We start from the raw sequence: 7,593 nt of genomic DNA on the forward strand, positions 1-7,593 counted from the left end.
TCAACAAGTTTTGTGCTAGTCTTCCTCCACCTACTTAGGAAGTCCGTGAAGCCTTCTTTCTCATTTTGGGTAAGAACCTCTAGAGTGCGCATATTGACTTGTATTTCGGCATTATTCGCATATTGTTTAGTGAATTCAATTGCGGCATCGTCTCAAGTCGCAATTTTCTTGTGTTCCAAAGAGTAAAATCATAGCTTAGGAATGGTGTCGAGAGATGAAGGAAACATCCTTAGGAACATCTTGGGTTTGATGCCTTTGATAGACATATAATCTTTGAAGGCACAAATGTGGTTCAAAGGGTTTTCATGCCCTTTGAACTTCGGGATGTCAGTCATGTTGAAGTTGGTTGGCAATTGAGCATTTACCGCCTCATACTTGCGATTATTCTCCCTGTAGATGTCATCTCCCTTAAGGTACATTAGTTGCTCTTCCAAGTATTGAAGTCTCTTTTCAGCTTCAGTAGGACCTAGTGGGGGTTGACTTCTTGTTGTCTAACAAAGGGTGGAAGGTTATCATGCACGCAAATGTCAGGAACATCATTCTCTGCAGGAGGAAGTCTAGTTTCTACAACAATAATTCGGCCTTCAATAGCAATGAGGCGAGCATAAGCTTGGTCTTGGCTTGTTTGGAGACGGATGAGTGCAGCTAGGATTAGATCATTACCATTTTGGGGTTGTCCATTAACACTTGCGTGGCTAGTTCTAGGCATCTTGGAAATTGAGGATAGGAAAACGATGACGAATCAAAACACGATCGACCATTTTAGCACACTTACTCAAAAAAGATTCGACTTGTGAAGTGGGAGTGTGCCACTGTGTTAAGTGAGGTTTGAAAATGACAAATTTTGAAATGTTTATCCTAGGCAACTGTAGTGTAGTTGTAGTAGTGCTGACTCGAGGTGAGTTTTTTTAAATGGGTTTTGAGGCTCGAGTTTTGACTGGACGTTTGGACAGAGTTTCGACTCATTTTGCGCTATTTTAGGCCCCTTTCGAAAATATTTACATTTTAAAAGGGATTTTGATTTTACAGAAATTTCGTCATGGTTTTGTTTAAAAAAAATGGTATTCACGTATATGGTACAAACATTCATATGGGCATTATAACGGTATGCTGAGTGCATTTAAAGGGTTTTGGCTTAAAAAGGTGGGTTGTCATACCAAGCAATCAAACCCTGGTCTGTGGAGAGGTCTGTGCCAAACAAGAGTAAAGTCGGTTCCTAGTCCATTTCCTCGAGTAGTGAAAGCCCTTAATACAAACAAGAGTATGTACCACGGTATGGTTGACGTCAATCGCTATCTATCCTTAGGCCCAGATAGGAATTTGGACCGTCCAGACGGGGCGATTGGTCGAATGGGTTGGGTTAAGCCTAGGAAGGCCGAATAAAACGACCTGAGAAGGTCGAGTAATGAAAACCGACAACTGTCTCGTATAAACTATTCCCTAACCTCATTCAAGTTTTACCCTGGGTAACACATAAGTGTATAATCCCCAGCGGAGTCGCCAAACTGTGGACATGGGCCACGGAGGCGCTTGGGACAAGCGTTGCATTTGTGGAGTCGCCACCAATTTTTATGGGAAATTGGAACCGTTCGAATACCTCGTGTCATGTCAAGACACAAAGTAGTGACATGAACACTAAGAACTCGTTATCCTTAGCATTCTATGTCTAGAATGACTCTCGTGGATGCCAATGAACACGGATGTTCACAGAGATCTGGAGTAAGGGGTGAGGGTACGTATTAGGATGCTCTTTAATCGAACACCTAATCCCGCCCGCCTCGATAGCGGCCTCTACTAATGATTAGGGAAATCGTTCATATTTGATATGTTGTCGATTATATGCATGCAATGCAACAAACAACAGATTAATCCTAGCATGTGAGATTAAACTATGTCGATGAACATACAATTTAGCACTCAATTATGTCGGATGGGGATTTAGAATTAATTGCATGTGAATACAAGCAAATAAATCATACAATAAACGATAAATAAATAGCGATAAATAAAATTACAATAATTAAAATTATAATGAATTACAATGATTTAACTGATTTACGTCAAAAATACACTTGAAACAGAAGTTTGAAGAAAAGAAAATAAAGGTTTGAAATCAAAATGACAAAAAAAAGATAAATTAAAGGTGATATTATAATTAGTATTTAATTAATACCTAATTAAGGCTATGTCAAAGCGAGAACGAAAAGTTCAGGGACAAGTCACCTCAGAACAGGCGCAGCATCTGCTCCGTCCCTTAGAAGAGGCGCAGCTATTCCTGCGTCTGTTCTTGAGTTGAGCTCTGGCTGTGAAGTCAGAACCGCGGGTAATTAATGTTCTTTGGCATGTTTTACGATTGATTATCGATATTAGACTCGAGTAAAAGTGATTTAGCATATTAATTATGTACAAAACCGTCATAAAAGCGATTAACACGGATTAAAACCAATCAAAACGAATTAAAACGAGTTAGGTTTATTTACGAAGACGGAAACGAAATTTGAAAGAACTTGATAAACTGGAAGTAAACAATAGAAATATGTACAAAGGACGAATTCCAGAAACTTGATATGAGCAAATCGAGCTTCTAAAATCCGGGTTTGATTTAATGACGAAAACCCGCAAATATTAATTATAAGGGATTTAAGTCGTAAATAAAACGTAACAATTAAAAGAAATCTATTGAAATCTATTTTATGTACAAAAAAAGAAAGAAAATAGGAAGATAAAACAGAAGGAACGAAAACAACAGAAAAACCGAGGAAGAAGAAGAAGAGCAGGAGCAGCGGCAGCCTCTGGAAGAGGCGCAGCAAGTGCTACGACTCATCGAAGAGGCATAGTTGCTGCCGCATTTCTTCTCGACGTCTGATAACTGTTGTTTTGTAAAAACAGTTTGTTATAAAGGTTTTTAAAAATCGGTTATAAACGTATTCTTGACGTGAATCTTACATTAATTGATACAATAAAATAAAATACAATGAAAAAGATGGAATTTACACCCTCAGACTTACATGTTTGACGAAACGAGATTAACTAAGTTAACGTTAGTGATTTCTCGACTCGAATGTATGTAGAAAGTGCCCTCGTTGGAGGATTTTAGATTAATTGATTGATTGATGTGTAGTGGTCAAACTGGTCGGTCATGCAACGTGACTGGAACTCAGAATGACCTGAGCTTACGTGGTCGATTGATCAAGCACGTAGGCGTCGAAAGCTTAGAGCACGGTCTAGAATGCAAAGAGAGAAGAGAAGGGCGGACACTCGCGCGAAAAATATGGAGACCGGAGGTCTCTATTTATACTAAACAATGTGAAGAGTTTTGGAATGACTCAAACTTTGGAAAGAAATCACGGAAAAATTCTCGTAAACAAAATAAAACGAAATGGAGAAGAGGCGCAGCATGGGCCGTGATCCTTCCAAGAGGCGCAGCACTTTGCGTCATTTTCCGTGAGGAGGTTTCCTCCTGCGGAAGAAAGATTTCCGCGTTTCTATTATGGAATTGCGGTAGATCTATACTTCCTTATTCCTTAAAATATGATATACGGGATATATTTTACCAAAAGATATAAATTTAATTTATGGAACAAATATCCGGAATATTCTAGAGCATTCTGACTCGACATTTTAAACGGTTTCTTAGATAATGAAGCAGTTTTTGACCCGGACTCCAAATGAACTCTGATTACTGTCAAAATGACCGTATCGGCACGTAGATGATGACCAAGGGGTATACACAAGTGTTTGAGCTATCACTTGACGATAAACTTATGAACTGTCATAAATCGTTCCGCCTACCAAATATGCGGCCCAATCATCACTGGGTGGTTCGCGGAAGGTGTAGAAATGAGGTATCTACACCAAGAATTGAAATAATATATACCTTCTCAAATTGTTCTTCTTTACTCCTCGAAAAGTAAAACGTTGTGTTATACATCCACTCACGACATAATAACCACACTCTTAATCGTTTGGTTGTTGAGGACACTAAAATGTATAGAAAAAATATGATATTAATTATGTAACATATAAAATGTAATTATAATTTAAAGTTAGTCGTTACAATATAAAAGGACTTCATATTTCACTTACCACGACGCCATCTTTATGAAGAGTTTATTATTCTTTCTAGCGAAATTTATAAAAGGACTTCATATTAGATTTTTTTTTTTTTTTTGCTCAACCCTACCTGACATGATCCGGGGTACTGTAGCGGGCCGGCGCGCCCCGAGCAAGGCGCGACGGGTTAAGGGAGGGCCACGACACAAGATTTAGGAAAAAGGCGGACCTAAGCACGACATGGTTCGACTAGGCATGACCCGACCCCAAAGTTGGCCCTAGATATGTCTAATGTTGGGAAATTATACGACTTACAGTAAACATTGCATAATGTTGTGCTTTGGAGCTTCATGTTGCATAGTGTCATTGTAAACACATTACTTTAATCATTTTTTTTTTTGAAAAATAATAAATCAAGTTACTTGGCTGGCTCACGGGTCAGGCATGACCCAACACTAAGAAGGGCCACGACTCGAACACGACTTTGATTGGGCCAAGGGCACAGCCCAAACACGACTTTCACTTTTAAAAAGTTTTCCACGGTATCGAACTAGTTAACGGTTTTATTAGTTATCAAGTATTGTAGGACGGTTTATTAACTATGCAATAAAGTGATTTTTTTTTTTTAATATGGTTTTGATCTGTCTAGCAAAAGACTACTAGTTAATGGGGTATTACACATATGGGTTAATTATATTTATATAATATTTTTGTATTAAAAAACTAAATATCTTCCGCGCTCGTTATGTGACGACCTTGACAAAAAATCTCGCTGCTTTCTTTGGGGTGGAGATGAAAACTCTAGAGGGATAAGCCTTGTATCATGAGATGGATATGGTAACGAAAGAGAAGTCTGAGGGGGGATTAGGACTACGTTCTACGAGGCAAGTGAATACGGCTTTCATGGCAAAGTTGGGTTGGAGGATGCTTGCTGAACAAAACACCTTATGGGCAAGAGTCCTTCAGCATAAGTACTGCAAGGGACGTTGTGATAGAGAGATGTTTGTTGCAAAGCAAGCAAGCTCGAATGTGTGAAGGTTGTGGTAGAAGCGGTGGAGGTGTTACGTGATGGTGAGCGTGTCGTTGTCCACTCAATCAAACACATTTATAATCTCAACAAACAACTAGATAGTGGATAAGTCGAGGTCGGTCCACGGGACGGTGTGCTTTGGGTTCTAAGTCTATCTATCTCAATTTATGCCAATGTCACAATTGGTTTGGGTTGGAGTTGTGTTCTAAGTTATAACAAGGAAATGTATACAAGACAAGTAAATAGAAACAAGGAAATGTAAACAAGACAAGTAAATAGAAACAAGGGTGTAAACAAATGATAAACAATACTAGGGAATCATGGGATCATAGGGGAATCATAGTGAGATCAACAAACAAGTTTCATAGATGCAAGCAATTATTATTGTTGGAATCAATTTAGTGTATATCTTACGATTTCCAAGGGAAACATAGGTCTCGGAGCCGAGTCGGTCAAGACTTTACAACACCTATAAGTCAACTTGGTTTTCCCTATTCATGATGATATAACATAAATGAGTCCTAGGAAGCTGGTTTGGGTCCCGGAGCCGAGTCGGTCAAGACTGTACAAGACCTACAATCGACCTAATTCTTCCTAATCAACTATATGTATGGTCTAACAAGCCTTGAGTTGGTTTATGTCTTACAAGTCTTGTTGAAAGGATAAGAGAAATATGCTAGGTTGTCAATCAAGCATTTCAGCAAACATTACATGTGCATAAGTTGGAAAACAATAAGCAAGCATTCATATGATCTCATTAAGCATAAATCTTCCTCATGATTAACTCCCCTAATCCCCCACTAATCCCTAGTTAGGAAACTACTCACTCATGATCATGGAAAATATGCTAACAAGGGTGTCAATCATATTAACAAGTCTAAACATGATGAAGGAGTAAAACAATAAACAAGGATTAAGTAAAGAGTAGAGAAATTGTACCAACTTAGGATGATCAAATAGAAAGCAAATAATAATAGAAGAAAACTTGATTGATTGATGAAGAGTTGTCAATTCTCCAATAATAACCCAATAGTCTTCAATTACCCAATAAGAAATCTTGAACAATAATTAAGGAAAGATTAAAGTGCAATTTTGTGGAATGATTGAGATTAATCTATTCTAATTTACTCCTAATCTAATCTAAGAAATCTTAATCTAAACTAAGGAAGCTTCATCTCCTCTAAATACAAGATGGGTATATATAGTAGTACAAGGATTAGGTTAACTAAGGGCTTAAATGATGATTAAGCCCCTTGAAAGAGGATTAGAACCTTGCAAGTCCCAGGAGGAACCCCACGACTCCATGATTGAGAAAATCTCTCTGCATGAGAATTCGGGCAACCTGGAGTGGGGTCCGGCATCCTGGGTCTTAGGTCGGGTGAGCTGAGGTGAGGTTGAGCGATTTATTAGACAAGGAATCTGCTAAAGTTCTGAGGTCGGGTGACCTAGGCTCAGCCCGGACGTCCTGGGTCTCAGGTCGGGCGACCTCTGCTCAGCTCGGGGTCCTGACGGTCAGCTTGTCTATTTGAGCTCGGATTGTAAAACGGACGTCATTTCCTCATCCGGACTCTTATTGGAGTGATTCAAAAGCCTAGACCACTTGAATTTTCGACGCTGTTTTATCTAGCATATTTTCAGAGCCAAACAAGCAAGTCTTAGTTTGTTTCCAAGAAATTTCCTCTTGTAATGGCTCCATTCTCGTCATCCTTGCTCAACAACTTATGGGGATTGATTCTTGGGTCGTGGGGGTTGTTCTTGATTGCCCTAAAACTTGTTTTATTGAACTATGGCTTTTAGAATTGGTCTCCTCTTCGATGCTTGGTCGTTGGATGTTATTAATTTAGCTCCGTTTCACTCCGTTTGGGCAAGGTTAATGTTCCTCTTCTACAAAGGACACCAAACCTCATAGAATATGCATAATAGGAAGCTAAAGATAAGAACGACCCTAATACATACTAAAAATCATAGGAACTAGGCTAGTTAGGGGACTAAATGTGCGTAAATAGGATTCATATCATTACGGACGGGGTTGAATCGTTCAGTGGGTAATGAAAAAAAAACGTTATTTTGGAAAGACAATTGGGCATGTAATAGATCTTTGGAGAGCTGCTCTGTTCGGCTGATTCATGAGCATCTTCTATCTGTTTTAGGAGCGGACATGTGGGGAGAAGAGGTTGGTTGGAAATGGGACGAGTTTGCGGAGTTTCTGCCTAATGAAATACTCAACACGGTTGTGTAATTTGAGGTAATGCCAGGTACTAAAAATGATGATCAATTTTACTGGGCAGTCACATCGTCGGGATTTTTCACGATTAAATCAGCTATAAGGATTATCCGTGATGACCCGGTTGATAAAGACGCGGCCTTTTGGAGGTTACCTTGGAAGACTTAGGCTCCTCAAAGAATACGAGTTTTCTTGTGGCTCCTCTTCCATGATAGGATTATGTCAAATTCTAATAGAGCAAGGAGGGGTTTGACTGAGGATGCGTGTTTTGTAGAGTGTGGCATGG

This window comes from Silene latifolia, chromosome X (genome assembly GCF_048544455.1).
Source record: "Silene latifolia isolate original U9 population chromosome X, ASM4854445v1, whole genome shotgun sequence".
In the NCBI taxonomy this organism is placed as follows: Eukaryota; Viridiplantae; Streptophyta; class Magnoliopsida; order Caryophyllales; family Caryophyllaceae; genus Silene; species Silene latifolia.